The sequence below is a fragment of the Macrotis lagotis genome, chromosome 3, assembly GCF_037893015.1.
Source record: "Macrotis lagotis isolate mMagLag1 chromosome 3, bilby.v1.9.chrom.fasta, whole genome shotgun sequence".
NCBI lineage: Eukaryota > Metazoa > Chordata > Mammalia > Peramelemorphia > Peramelidae > Macrotis > Macrotis lagotis.
In genome coordinates this window covers 15606874-15622607 of record NC_133660.1, presented here as the reverse complement: position 1 = coordinate 15622607, position 15734 = coordinate 15606874, and the positions used below count along the sequence as shown (strand labels likewise).

The following is a 15734-nucleotide window of genomic DNA, read 5'->3' as shown; positions in this document are numbered from 1 at the left end:
TGAAGGAGAAAAACATTATAAAACTCAAAACCTTGCAAAAAAAAGTCAGCAAAAAGGACAGTTGCATGTAGTTTGAAAAACAAATAAAAATATTTAAATTTAAAAATAAATTTAAATTTTTTTTAAAAAAGAGGGGCAGCTAGGTGGCACAGTGAATAGAACATGGCCCTGGAGTCAGGGGGACCTGAGTTCAAATCTGTCCTCAGACACTTAATAACTGCCTAGTTGTGTGGCCTTGAGCAAGCCACTTAACCCCATTGCCTTGCAAAAAAAAATAAAAAGAATAACTAAGAATGGGATTTTGGCCTTTTGACCCACAGTTTACAATACCAGGATGATGGGTTCCTGGCCAGGGATGGACTGTACCTATCAGCAAATGATAAGCATATATTTACCAGGAACCTTAAAAAAATAACCTCAAAAAGGCTCTAAAGTAAAACAGCTAAGGGAGGGAGAAGCCTCCAGCAAGATGCCAGGGTAGTCAGAGAAAAAGAATAGCAGTTAGAACATCCAGAGTTTCACCGGAAACAAATTCAAGGAGCCTGTAGCAAAATGAACAATCTCAAATGCCTAATCACAAACACACAACATAGATACATACAGTAGACAGGAGACACTAGGGATTCTAACAGAAGAGAGGAAAGGGGGATCGCTTAGACTCAGGCTTACTCAGATGAACCTCCATGACTAAAAAATGATTCTGGATGGGTAAACTTTATTCAAAATTTTTTTAAAAAAACAGCAATTTTAAACTCTAAAATTTGAATAGCCTAAAACTTCACTAAGAGTTTGGGGATAACCTGGATATTGAGAAGGCAGCCTAATGTGAGGAAATTTAGTAACTGGAGAAGGAAACAGACTAGATTATGTCTGAGTGAAAACCAAGGAGAGATAACAAAAGTGTCTGAATTTTTAAATTGTACTATAGATTGCCTAGACAGAGAAAAGAGATGAGGAATTTGATAAATAGAATACAAGCCTAGCACAAAGGCATGATGAAGTAGTATTGGGGAGCACATTCTCTTTTTCTCTGTCAATGGCAGAGCAGCTAATAATTTTTTAACTTAAAGTCAAAGTTTTTTTTTTTTTTTTACTTTAGAGCTGGAGGATCCAACAAGAAGAAATTGTTTTCTGTATATGATGCTCTAATACAATGGAAATGTTATGGATATGAGGAAGAAATGACCTCTTCTTCCTAGAGTTTCTAATAAAGGAGAGGAAATCAGATCATAATATGATCTAAATCCTCAATTTTGAGAAAGTAGATTGAATAAACATCAGAGGAAAACAAGGAAGAAAATACATCAGGAAAAGTCAGCCCAGGAAGCTGAGGAGAGGAGATGCTCGAGAATGGAATTCCAAAGGGAAAAAAAGTAAAACATTTGAAAGAAAAGGAAAAATGGAATTTGTCTGATAAGACCCATGTGCAATGACAAAGAATTCACCAAGGGACTTAGATTTTTAAAAGTAATGTGCAGAAGATGGGAAAAAAAAAACAAACAAAAAGGCTAAATAAGAAAGAATGCATAAGACTGTAGATGTGCTGTCCATTAGAAAATGGTATCCGACATGCGAAATTTTAACTCAGAATGAACTGGGATTAGCAAGGGAAGCCAAGGAAACCAAAGTCTTTGCTTGTTTGTTTGTTTGCTTCCTTGCTTTTTTTTTTTTTTGAATAGCTATATTGGGAGAGAACAAGTACAGTGATGTTCTCATAGCAGCTCTTACCAGCTCACTAGAGATAATTCTTAAATTCTCAGAGTGAGCATTTAAACTTCAGAAATGAGAAAATACTGAAAATTGGAGCCTAATGGATTGTTTATTAATTGTATAGATTTAAGAAAATGTTGGAGAAAAGGTAAATAATGCCAATTCAACCTACAATTGTGTCCTGGGAGTCTGCATGGATGGGTGCATGTTTTAATTTTTAGGAGAGCCAGTCCTTAAACATTTATCAACTCACTTCTGGAATGTAAGCTTGGATGTAATATTTGTTTATTTAATTTTTTTGATTTTTGCAAGGCAGTAGGGTTAAGTGACCTACCAAGGTCACACAGTTAGGTAATTATTAAGTGTCTGAGGCCATATTTGAACTCAGATCTTCCTGACTCCAGGGTCAGTGTTCTATCCACTGCACCACCTAGCTGCCTCTAGAACATAACACTGAAGGAGTAGGACTTGATATGGAGGGGATAAAGAAAATTGAAAATAATGAGGAAACCAAGCTGGTCCACTTTTATTTTATTTCTGTTTATTTTGACCTTTCCACTGGAAATGACATAACCCAAATATTGACAGAGCAGAGAATAGTAAGGAGATCATAAGAGGGCATCCAGATGCCCTTGTGGAATCCAAGTTGCCTGACTCAGACAAACTACTTCTGTGGATGCAGAAATAACTGGAAGGTGGGACTGCTGAACTACTCTCTGTCCTATTTGAAAAACCAAGAAAACACCCCTATTTTCATAAATGGCAAAATATCTGAGTCCACAAATAAGGTTGTCTTTGCTTCCTGGGAATATTCTAGAAGTCATCACTAAAGGGATGGTTGATGAACACCCAGAAAGGGAATCTTTGATTACAAAGAGGTAGCCTAGCTTCAACAAGCAATGGTCATGCCAGACTAACTTCTCTTCAATTTTTGTACAAGATTATTAAACTAAGAGTTGAAGGAAATGCTAAAAACATGGTTTACCTAGATTTAACCAAACTTTTGATAAAATGTTTCATAATCTTCTTTAGAGAAAATAGAAAGATGTGGCTTAAATGATAATACTATGAAAGGAATTCAAACCCAGTGGAATGTGTCCAGACTCAAAGAATAATTGCTATTAGTGCAATGTCACTGGGGGCAGGAGAGTTCCAGTAGAGTGTTCCAGTGGCCTGCCCTTGACTGCACTGCTCCACATTTTTTTCAGGGAACTTGGATAAAGCCATAGTCTATTCATCAGATTCACAGTTGACTCAAAGCTGGGATGGATGGTTAACAATTTGAATGTAAGAGTCAGGATCCAAAAAGATCTCAAAGAGTTAGCCCTCCAGAGCAAAAATTATAACAAGATGGGCTATAAAAAGGTTATATGAACTTGATTTGAAAGTTCAATACAATTAAATGCACAAATACAAGTGGCAGTGGGAAGTATGGCCCTTGATGATGGAGATGATATGATTTTTCATCTTTGAACGACAAGCACCAAGCATGATTTTTTTGAATATAGTAGATATTTTAATTGGTATTTGCATAATTGAATTCATGAGGAGTAGCTAGACAATAGTTTTCATTTAAAAAAAAGATCTCGGGTTTTATTGGTTGCCAACACAATGTGATATGGTTGCCCCAACTCAAACCCCAATGTGATACTAAGTCACACTAGAGATGGCAAAGGATCTCAAACAAGGGAAGCCTGTATCTTGATCTATTTTTTCCTTACCCAGACCACATCTGAATTGTTTCCTGCTTGCAGAATCACATTTCAGAATGTCCTTTGCCAAGTTAGACAATGTTTTGGAGAGCAATCAGGAAGATAAGGTGACTAGAAGCCCAGATCTCTGCTTCTTGTTTTGTGAACCTGGAGAAGAGGATAGAATAGGTGCCTTCTGAAAAGGAAGGGCTGATTTCTGGGGCCTTGGTATCAAAGGAAAGAAGGCAGAGAAGCAAATATTGGCTCAAGATAAAGACTGATACACAAAACTACTGCAAAGTGTGATAGGATATTATGGTTCATAGTGAACTCTCTAGGAGGACCCTAGATGCACTCAAACCAAGGCAGAGAAACTAGATGTTTTGGATTATGATGTAGAAAGAATTCTGTCTGAAGTATGTGCTAGACTGGATCTCTATGTATTCTTTCATTTCTATGCACCTAGAAAGCATTCAGAAAAGTTCAACAGGGAGCTGAGTGTGAATGCTGCTTTTTTTTTAAAAGAAAAACTCCTCCCTATTTTTTTCTACATGGAATGGTTATCTCAGCAAAATTTGTCATCATCCCAGGCCCTCTCATTCTGAGAAAATGCCAGAAAACCACAAGCTGCTGATGACTCCAGGCTTGCATTCATCCTACCAGTCCCTGGGAATAAAAAAAAGTTTCTAACTCCTAAAGGACCAATAACAATGAGCGGACCCATTCATGGCCCACTGGAAGCAGTTGAAAGTTCCTTGGATTCAGAGGACTGCTGCTTCTTTTCTATAACAAAATAGGCTCCCTTTGCCTTCCCACATCTTGGAGGTCCCTTGAGCCTCTCGGTATGTGTTCCTTCCCCTTCCCCCAAGGACAGTTTTGGTTCAGAAAGGAATGAGGCTTTGCCTTACTCTCTCTCTCTCTCTCTCTCTCTCTCTCTCTCTCTCTCTCTCTCTCTCCCCCCCCTTATTTTCCTTCCTGCAGTGCCTTGACCTTGCTCTCCTGTTTTTGGGCCCATTCGTTCATAGCAAGACCAGCTCCGTCCATTATTAATTGGTGCCTTAATTGAAGCCACCCCAACAGTTTCCATGAGGTTAGTCCAGAGCTGACTTCTCCAGAGCAGGCTGTCTGGTTTTAATCAAAACCAAATGAAAGTCCACGCTCCCAGTCTGAAGCCGCTCCTTCCTTCGGAGGAAGTCATTTGGAGGAGGCACAAGCAAGCCGGAGGAGAGAGATAGATGAGTCCGTCCCCAAAAGGGGCTCTGGGCACTGACAGGGGTGGCTGCTGGAGCAGGAATTGGACCAGGCCCTCCCTGAAGCCCCTGGAGAGTCTAGTTATTGGGCTTCATTTGACAACAAAATCTATCCAGACTCAGGACGATGGGGTCATCTCCTCTTCCCCAGACGGATGGGTGCAATTCCAGCGACTCCTCCACCCAAGGTAAGGCTAAGCCGGGCTCCCAGCTCCTTTGTCCTACTAGCGGGCAGCCTCATGGTCTGGGGGCTTTCGTGCTGGGGGTCCTATGGATACACATGGGAAAAGGTTTGCTTGGGAATTGTGGTTGGAAGAGGCCCACTTTCCTCCATTCCCTTCCAGGAGTCCCTGTGGAGTCCCAAAGAGAAAAAGAATGTTGGGAGAGGCTGGAGAACGGGGGCCTCTGTTTGGGGCTGGGAGAATGGCCTTACTGTAAGCAGCTTTGGCTGGAAAATATCTGGGAAGGCCGGAGCTGCAGAGAACATTCTGGAGCCTTGACAGATGAGCCCCAGGACTGGGAGGACAGAGGGAGAATTCTCCAAATGTCCAGCCGGCTCCGCTTCTCTCCTCTTTTCTTCTTTTTTTTCTTTTCCATCTTGATGTCTCACTCTGCCTCTTTCCCCTTCTCACTTTCTCTCATTGTCTCTCTTCCTTTCTGTCTTTTCTCTCCCTCTCTCTTTCCATCATGCAATCTCTCTCTCTCTCTCTCTCTCTCTCTCTCTCTCTCTCTCTCTGTCTGTCTCTCTGTCTCTGTCTCTCTCTGTCTCTCTGTCTCTCTGACTCTGTCTCTGTCTTTGTGTCTCTGTGTGTGTCTCTGTCTCTCTCTCTAACTCTCTCTGTCTCTGTCTAACTATCTTTCTCTCTCTGTCTCTCTGTCTCTCCTTCTCTCTCTCTCTCTCTCTCTCTCTCTCTCTCTGTCTCTCTTGGTCTGTCTCTCTGTCTCTGTCTCTCTCCCTCTGTCTCTGTCTCTCTGTCTGTCTCTGTCTGTCTCTGTCTGTCTCTCTGTCTCTGTCTGTCTCTCTCATTCTCTCTCTTTCTCTCTCTCTCTCTCTCTCTGTCTCTCTCTCTGGCAGGAAATACTTTGCAGGCAATCTGGGGCCTGCTTATGGAGGCCCCTCTCACAAAGCATCAGTCTGAATTGAGCAGACACAAATTCCTGCCCGGGAGAGAAGCTCAGCAGTCTAGGTTTTGGCTCCAGCTGCCTTGGGCAGCCTGAGGAGACTTTGTTCAGTCTCTACTCAGAGCCCAGTGAGTATCGGAGCCATGAGAGCTGGACTTTGGGGATGGGAGAGACTCCTAGGGCTGCCCAGCTTAGAGCAAAGGGAGCTTCGGTGCTGATGTGGCCCAGCCTTTACTATTCCCTCCATGGATAAGAGGCTGCAGGGGGAGAAGCGGTAGCCTCTTGGACTGGTCAGAGGTTTCCAGGCTCAGCTAGAGGTTCGGGATGGTGGGTGATGGGGAACTCTTCCACCCAGATGGTGAGCAAAATGTCAGCTTTAAAATAAAGTCTGGGTGTGGGTTTGATTTGCTTTCTCCCTAAAAAGAAGAAAAATAAACAGAACAGGAGGCACATTCCCTCAGCCCCCACTTCTTTCTAAACAGATTGTCAAGTCACTTTTTCTTCAAACTCGTTATCAAAAACAATAGAGACACAATTTGCTCCAGTTGGAAGACGAGATTAATTTCTTGCTTCCCTTGTCAGTGGGCAAATGTAGCCACAAGGACTTGTTTTTAATATGAGGGCTCCAGTAGACACCCCTCCCCCCCACACTCACATGCACACACTACACACACACACACACACACACACACACACACACACACACACATACATACACATACAGATACACAGACTCCCATGAATGCTCTGAGGCCAGGAAGCTTCTCCCCAGGCTACCCCTTGCAGAGTCAGGTACAGAGATTCAACTTCAAAGGGGGGACTCTTAAAAATGTAAATGACTTACATGAATTTTCAGAACTGATTTCCTGTCCTGACTGGCCCATGGTCACCATGGAAGAAGTCAAGATTAGTGTCAAACCTTGGATTCGTTGTTTGGATCGTGTGCACTAGGTGCAGGAAAATTAGAAAATCAAGGAAGGGGCATCTGTGGCCTCCCCAATGACTTTTTGAGCTTACTTACAGAAAACTACTCAGTCCCATTTTGGTGTCTTCACAAAATAAGTGGTGCAGATGGTTGTATTTTGTGTGGTTAATTAAGGTTCCATCTCCAGGAAGGAGTGATTTATGCCTGTCCCCAAGTCCTTGCAACAAGAGATTTCTGTCAACTTGGTCTGAAGCCTAGATAAGACAAATTAGGCTGGCTTAGGTTTGACCAAGTGACCTCTTTGGTGCCTCAGGGTCTCAGTGCCTAGCTCTAAGCTTCCAGTGGAGGTCTGAGGTCCTCCAGTCTCTCTTCTTTCCTTTTCTTTTTGGGCGGTTAGAGTCGGTGGTCTGGCGTAGTTTTTTGCCCTTAGCCACATTCCACAGAAATCTTGACAGATTTCTCAGGCCTCCTCCCTTGTGTTGGTCTTCATGTGATATTTCTTAGAGCCTTCATGTCATAACGCATTAGGTCATTACAATAATGTCCATCCAAGGGGCAGGGGCAGCTGTGATTATCTGTTTGTATTTTTAGTTTGACAACACCTTCAAGTTATGCTCCTTTCTGGGGATACGTGGAGCCAAACAGTCCGATGCCAGATTGCTTTCTGAAATGATTCTTCTAGTTCCTGGTTGTGCTTGCCATGATTGTGTGGACCCCCAACTTGATAGGGTGCGGCAATGTCATTTAAAGTGGCATTTCTTTGATAACTAGTAAGGATTATTCAAAATGCATGACCTGATTGGAAAATGGTCTGTTTGCCTTCTCCAGTTACTTATCCAACTAAGGCAGGGGGTATTGTAATGACACTGGTCTGCATTCTCCTTCTGTTCTGGGGACTAGGACCTAGCCACCCAAGTTGCTCCTCAGACCCCGGGCCAAGTCAATGAACCAGGAAGCATTATAGAGACAACTGCTGTTTGTACTAGCATTGTATTGAGACAAAAATGAAATAACCCCTTCTGCTGGGGCCAGGAGGTGAGAACAACAACGTAGACCCTTATTACTATATACAAAATACAGGCAGAATAAATAAAAATACGTCCTTGGCTGGACTAGCCCAGAGGCAGGGCAAAGTCAAGAAAAGTCTGGTAAAGGAGATAGCCCTTGGACAGAACTACAATTGACATAACCCAGGGATTCCAAGAGGTTGGGCTAGGGAGAGAGGGCCTAGGACTGTGCTGCGTCTCTTCAGCCATCCACATGGACACCTCAGTATGGGCACCTTGCCATTGGCCCCACTATTCCTGAATAGGAAGGGGAAGTCCACAGCTGTATGGCTCTCCTCTGGCATGTTTTACACCCCAGGAGAGAGGAAAGACCCTGACAGCAGAGCCCAATTCACTTGTTTTTGCATCCTCAAAGTTCAACTCACAAAAGGGATTGAATAAATTCTTATAGAGGGAGGTGGAAACCTAAAATAATCTCCCTCAACATGGAAGAAGGGAGCAATTGGACCAGTGATTCTAACAATAACGTTTGATCATTCAACTCTATAGGTATAGATCTACTAATTTTACAATTATTTCTCTGCATTACCCTACACATTATAATGAATGTCATAAGACTTGCATAAAAACAGACATTTAAGTGGGTTTTATAAATATGAAATAATATTTTATTCTGGAGGTGATAGGGAGCTATTGTGGAAAAGGATTACATGGTCAGGTCCTGTTGCTGACTGAAAGGAGGATGGACTGGAGTAGGGAGAGACCTGCTGTGAGGACCTGGGTAGTTTCTAATTGCTCTGAGAGGCCAATCCCCAACTCCCATGGAGGCTATTTGGATCAATCCCAAAGTACATATAGAGTGCAGTGTTGAGAGATAAATAGAAAGGTAGTTGTGTTGTAATGAGTCCCATGACTGGCTAGTAGAGGGAAATATGAATTCTTCCCACACTGCTTTGGCAGTTATACACATGTACACACTCACAAATGACTACACACACACACACACACACACACACACACACACACACAACCTTTGGGGTCAGGGGATGATTCCCCAGCTGATCCTCATTTCTCCTCTGGAGACCATTTCTCTCAGTTCCTGCACAATCCAAGGTTCCCAATGAAGTACATGGCCCATCCAGCAGTAGCCCTTCCTCTCCCTGTAAGATGGGTCCATCTTCTTTCCCAGACATTCAACTTTCTGATAATAAACTTTAGGCCATTTTCCCAGGATAATTCTGCCTATGTAATCTGTTGGAGCCAGCTCCTGATCACTAGGCATATCTCCATCTTCTTAGGAGATGCCTACCCTCAGTTCTTCTGAAACATTTTAAATCACACACACAGACACACACACAGACACACACACACACCAAAAGAATACTGCTGTTAAGTAAGTGAGTCCTTGTTTCAAGGAGAAGTATAGGGTGCATAAATAAACTGTACTATTTACTAAGGGAAATCCCATCTGCTCTCTTCTCTCCAAGTACGGATCCAGGTCTTTGGTCATTTGACATTTCTGTCCAAGGTAGATATCATGATGGGCCAGCTCCTAGAGGTATCTGGTCACCTGCTCTTCACAGTCTCCCCAACTGTTATTTTTCATCCATTTGGGTTTTCTTGTGTAAACAGATCAAAGTATTTAGGGTAGTTACAGACCTCATCTAGGAAGCTCTGAAACATTCCAGAGCTCAAAGAAATCAATCACCATCTTGGCAGAAAGTTCTCTCTAGATATTATAATGGACAGTTTCCATGAAAATGATGCTCACTTTTGGCAAGCATGTGTCTGTGTGTGTGTATGTACACGTGTGTAATTTTCAGGGGATCACTGAACAAACTGTTCTCTGTTGTCACATATATGCCTAGTAAGTCCAAAGCCTAAATTCAGCCAAAAAGCACATATGATGGGCTTGTGTTCCCAGGACTTTATAATCAATGGTGGGCTTATAGAATGTCATTAGAGGAAGCCCATCCTTTCCCTTCTCTTTTTTAAAAAAAAATATTTATTTAAGGCAATGGGGTTAAATGACTTGCCCAAGGTCACACAGCTAGGTAATTATTAAGAATCTGAGGCCGGATATGAACTCAGGTTCTCCTGAATCCAAAGCCAGTGCTCTATGCACTCTATGCACCTTGTTGCCCCTCAGTCCTTTTCCTTCTCAAAGCTTTTGTCATGATGCCCTCAACCCAGTGGGAGAAGACTCTAATTTATATTCCCATAAAAAAGTAGACACATGGATCACTAGTTACTCATATACAGCATTAATAATAAGCATTATTTTATTTTATTTCTTGTAAGGGTCAAGATGATTTCCAAGCCTTTGGCCTCATGCCCTCTCAAATGCCTTGAGAAACAAACTCTCTGACCTTTATGAAATTTCATCTCCTCCCATGTGGCTGGACTTTGCATATGCTTGGATAAATGTAGCTACATTTCTTCACTTTATTTCCTGCCCTCTTCTGTTCCACTTCTTCCTCATGAAGCCTACTCAGGACCAATACCAGATTTGGAAGTTCCCCTGTCCTTGATAATCAGAGCCTTAATAAGCTCTAAAGGCTCCACTTCCTAACTGCTTGTTATTATACTCCTCCTGGTTATATCTTTCAAAGCCCTCAGGATAAGTCTACTTCATTGGGCAATATAAAAAGCTTTTTATGATCTTGTTTCTCCCACCACTGGCTTTGACCATTTTACAAAGTGATATTATTCCTAATTTTTCAACCTTCTTCCTCCCCTCAATGTATTTAAAAATGCATTTCTTTTCTAAAGTGTCATTGCCCTTGGCTCTGATATCACTCTTCTTGCTAAGTTGAGTAGGTGTCTATTAGACAAGTTTGTTTTCAGGCATTTTGGTTTTCTCAATGCTGAACTGATTTACATAGAAATCAGTTTTCTATGTAAATGGTTTATTTTTCAATGTAAATATTTATAGTTCCTAAGAAAATAGTGATCGTCTGTACTGATGTTCACATTCAGTTATCTGAGAGGGAGAAAGCCTAATAACTTTTAAAAATAGGTCATCTTTGAGTTGTCTTCTTTCATATAATGAGATCATATCTTTATTGTTTTTAATCTTTGACTAATTACAATCTTAGCTCTAACAAGTCAATAGCTTAGACATAGTTGATGAGCAATGATGCCCCAAATGGTAAAAATCACAACTGATCTCTAAGCTCCTCTTGAAGAAGGTAGTATACAAACCTGGATTCAGTGTTCCCAGACTGGTCTGACCACTGAGGAGTGGAGAGGAGTCATCTCCTCCTGATGCCTCCATAGCTTGCCTCTTAAGGCAGCCCAACAGTGAAATAAGCAACTGCTTCAACTACAGTGGTACACTGTCGATTTGCAATCCACTAACTTGCCCAAATTATTTTCTGACAAATTCATCACTGTGCCTCCCTAATCATAGAGATGCTCTGTGACTTAATCCAAGTCTGTGACTTAACACTATCAATTCAGTGTTTAATTGATTTAATCTTCAATCAATGAGGAACAGTCATTAAACACTTACTATGTACCAGAGCATGAGCTCTCTGCTAAGCCCTAGGGATACCAAGGAAGACTAAACTGCCCTCTGCCCCCAAGAAACTTGCTGTCTCATGTGGAGATTGCAAGCAAACAGCTGGGTACAAGCAAGTGATAAACAGGACATATTAGAGGTAATATCGGAGGGAAGGCATTCAGATCAAGGAGGATTGGGAAAGACTTTGGGCAGAATGTGGAACCTGAACTAAAACTAACAGGAAGTCAGGGAAGCCAGGAGGCAAAGGTGAAAAAGAAGAATGTTTTCAAAATGGAGGATGTTCAGATAAAATCTTCAGCCCCAGGAATGGGAATATCTTGTTCAAGGAAAAATCAGAAGACCAGTGGCATTGGATGGAAAGGTACATATAGGAAAGTAAGGAGGAAGAGGGCTAAATAAGTAAGAGATGAGGGAAGGTTATGAAGAACTTTGAACAACAACCAGAGAATGATCATTTAGGCAACAGGGAACCACTAGAATTTGTTGAATAGGGGAGGGGGACTTGGTCAGACCTGGACAGTAGGAAGATCACTTTGGTGACTGACTGGAATGGGGAGAGTTAGGAAGATCCACCCACAGACTATTGCAATAGTCTGGGCAGGAGATGAGAACTTTTCAGATGTTTTGGTGGGTTGTGCTGGTTTAGTGTGGTTTCCTTCTTCTTCATTTTTCTTTGTAATCTGGGATGGAGAGGGTAGAGTTGGATTCTGAGAGGGATTTAAATAATTTTTCACCAATCTTCTTTGTTTTTGTTGTTTTTTAGTTTTTTAGGTTTTTGCAAGGCAAATGGGGTTAAGTGGCTTGCCCAAGGCCACACAGCTAGGTAATTATTAAGTGTCTGAGACCGGATTTGAACCCAGGTACTCCTGACTCCAGGGCCGGTGCTTTATCCACTGCACCACCTAGCCGCCCCATTCACCAATCATTTTTTAAAGGCTTTGAGTTTTGCATTTTTCTCTCTCCCTCCTTTCTCTCCCCCTCCCCCAACAGAAAGCAGTCTAATATAGGCTCTACTATGTGTAGTTCCGCTAAGCATAGATCCATCCTAATCTTGTTGTGAAAAAAGTATCAGATCCAAACTGAAGGAATAAATATTAAAGAGAAAAAACTGACATAATACATAAGATAAGTTTTAAAAACTGAAGATAGTAACTTTTGGTCTGCTAAATAAAATTCTTTTAAAAAACATCCATAATTTTTTTAAAGGAAGAGATCATTGGTAATTTGGGAAAAAGCACAATATCATTTGAATAATGAGGTCAGAAGCCAGACTGTAGAGATATAAGAAAAGAATGAGAGGAGACAAAATGAAGACATCCAGTGGACTTTCTTTCAAGTTTAGCCATGAAAAGGAAGAAAGGTACAAGATGACAACCAGCCAAGATAGAATTGAGTATTGTTTTGTTTGTTGGAGAAGACATGGGCATGTTTGTTGGTAGTAGCCAATCAGCCAGGATATGGGAAGAGATTAGAGAAAAATGAGAGCATGGGAATTAGAGAGGATACAATTTTCTGGAGGAAATTGGATGTCATGAGGCCACTTATGCATGTAGAGGCTTGGCAAGAAGGGCTACTTTTTCTTGTGAGATGGGGTGAAGGAAAAGATAATGGCAAAAGGCATCTGAGTGATAGAAGAGAAAAGAGGGGAAAGAGAATTCTCAACTATAATGGGCTCAGTTTTTGGTTTTAGGCATATATGAGGCATGAGTTTCTCAGCTAAGAGAGTACAGGTAATGTATTCTCTGGGAGAACTGAAGAATGAAGAAAAATTGGAGAGCAGCGAGAGCTGCATTAAGACCTAATTGAGATGATAGCAACACATATTTGTGAAGGGTTCTATCTGGGGACTCATGATTTCCTCCAGTTTGGAGTCATCTGCATGGGTTAAAGAAAAGAGATGCAAGGACAGAATAGACTAGAGCTGGTTCACCAAAGGTCAATAATGGGAAGGGAGGGAAGTGCAGGAGTAGAGGGGCGATAGTCTGGGAAAGAATTGAAGGATTAGAAGTCATAGAGAGGAGAAAGAGTAAGGCTAAAGGTCAGAAGACATGACATGTTACAAAATCTTGCCAGGAATTAAAGCCAAATTTGCTAACTTCTCTCAGTATCTTCACTGCAGAATTTCCCCATCACTCCTGGGTTGGTTTCCCCTTGGTTTTTGTTATGGATTTCTTTGATTACCAAAAAGTCAAAGTACTGTGAAAGTAATAATAAATTCTCATAACTATATTGTGATAGAAGATTAATTCCCTTAGAGAATATCAGGCCTATATCAGATCACCATCTCACTAGTTAGAAATTAAGTTCCCTATGATAATTATAAAACTAGGAGAACAATGCTCAGGATGTAAGGAGACCATTATCCCAGGAAGAGATAAGAGAATTCAAGAAGAGATACAAAGATGATAATCATTGTGGATCAGTTTACCAGTGGGTAGAGATATTATATAAATTCCTATGTTCAGGTCACTAAGGAGGGTGATGATTTTCCACCATTCCCCAAAGGGTATAAGATTTCACTCACTATCCCAATTTCTTTGTGACTGTCTTTAGATGGTCTCCACTTATAGAATTTTGGAGTCAGTAGATCCCAGAAAATAAATCTTTATTTTATTTTTCTCTAATGTTTGTTTTAACCCTATGTTTTTGAGGTTCTTACAATTTTAGGGTTCAGAGGCCTCATAGCATTACTCATTGAATCTTTTGCCTTGAATTTTATTCTCTTCTTTTCCCATGCAATTCAACAAGTATGTATGGAATGCCAACTCTTTTGAGGACATTGTATCAGACCTGGAGTTCTATGAAGAGATCAATGAAAACTAGACTTTGTGCTTAGGGAATTTACATTCTGGGGACAATATGAAGAGTGCATACAAGATATCTTTAGGAAGGAGAAAACCACACCACCAGGGTCAGGAAAGACCTCCTGTTGGAACCAAAGCTGAATTTGAACCTTGGAGGGCTACATAGAGACAGAAAGAGTATGTTCCAGACTTGGAGGTCAGCCTGTGCAAAGTCACAGAGATAGAAGATGAAATATCAAATTTAGTAAAAAGTAACTGTCCCCATTTTGTCAAGAACACAGAAGAGTGAAGGGGAATGATGAAAAATGTCTGGGGAGCTAAACTGAGAGTAAAACACAGAAGGATTTCAATGGCAAGCAGAGAAGTTTATATTCCATCCTAGAGGCAATTAAGAGCCACTGAGAGGTCCTTTAGCAAGACCCTGACAGAAACAGATAATTTTCTGCACAGGGTGAATGATCGCTTTGAGAGACTGGAAGTAGGGAGGTCAATTAACTAGTAGGTAGTTCCATTAGTCCAGAGAAGAGGTAAAGCTCCCTCCTTGACTGACAGTTTGGAGAGTGAACAAAAAGGGGATGAATTTGAGAGATGCTGCCTTGGATAGCACTCAACAACTAATTGGATATTGGAGGTGAGAGGCAGAGAGGAATAAAAGATATTTTTCACTTATAAAACTGGGTAACTGGTAGGAAGATGGTATCCTCAAAAGAAACAGGAAAAGACAGAAAGACAGTTGAGATTAGGGAGATATATTGGGATATGTTGCATTTGAAATGCTTTGCGAGACACCCATGTGAAGCTGGGAGGAGGGGGGAAGCAGGGATGCCCAACAGACTTTTGGAGATACAGTATTTGAACTTTGAAAAGATGTGAGGGTTGGAGATATATATTATATATATATATATATATATATATATATATATATGCACATATATATTTAGGAATCATCTGAAAATTGAAGCCATGGGAGAGGAGATCATCAAGAGATAAGCTGGTGAGACAGAAGGGAATCCATGCTGAGCAGACATATGAGGAATCAAGATCCAGCAAAGAAGACTGAAGAGGAAGGTCAGTTAGGAAAAGAATTGGGAGAAAGAAGTATCATGGGAGCCATTAAAATGAGCACAACTTGAGAGGAGGTCAGCCTGGTGTTGACTGACAAAAAAAAAATGCACAAAGGTTAGAAGGACAAAGAACTGAGAAAAGAGAAGCATACTTAGAATTCTGAGTTCATTGGTGAACTTGACCAAAAAAAAAAGTTGAGATCAAAACCCAGAAATCAAGGATTTGAGAAGTGAGTGGGAGGTGAAGAAATGGAAGAAGGAATACAGACCACGTCCCCCCCCCAGGATTTTAGCTATAAAGGAGAAAGAATATAAGGTTATAGCTTTCAAGGGTGTCAGATTTTTCTTTTTCTTTCTTTGTTTTAAGGTATGGGGGGCCCTTGGACCTATTGGTAACCCACAGGAAAGGATCCTGATGGTAATAGTCAAGACTAAAGAAGAGGGCAGTGGTAGCAGAGGCATAGGATCAAAGGGAGAAGAAAAGGAGTCTTTACAAAGAGAAATGCCATCAGATACTGGAGGAAAAGAGGGGAGACTGGGAAATAAGCAGAGAGTTTATAAATTTTAGGGAGGGTCTGCTACTGAGAGAGATTGAAAGAGTAGGTGTAGGTGCCCTAAGGAAGGAAGGAAAAGTT

At 41.2% G+C, this 15734-nt stretch overlaps 1 protein-coding gene across 3 annotated transcripts in view; it reads left to right on the top strand.

Moving 5' to 3' along the window:
* Window positions 1-4174: 4174 nt before the first annotated feature.
* DLC1 (DLC1 Rho GTPase activating protein) overlaps window positions 4175-15734 on the top strand; it is a 221154-nt gene continuing 209594 nt past the window's right edge. For 2 of the 3 annotated variants that reach the window (XM_074228166.1, XM_074228164.1), the window contains exon 1: window positions 4223-4839. The gene's annotated coding sequence lies outside the window, so the exon portion shown is untranslated. Of the gene's footprint in view, window positions 4840-15734 lie in introns of all 3 variants that reach the window. The other variant, XM_074228165.1, reaches the window with a different exon arrangement.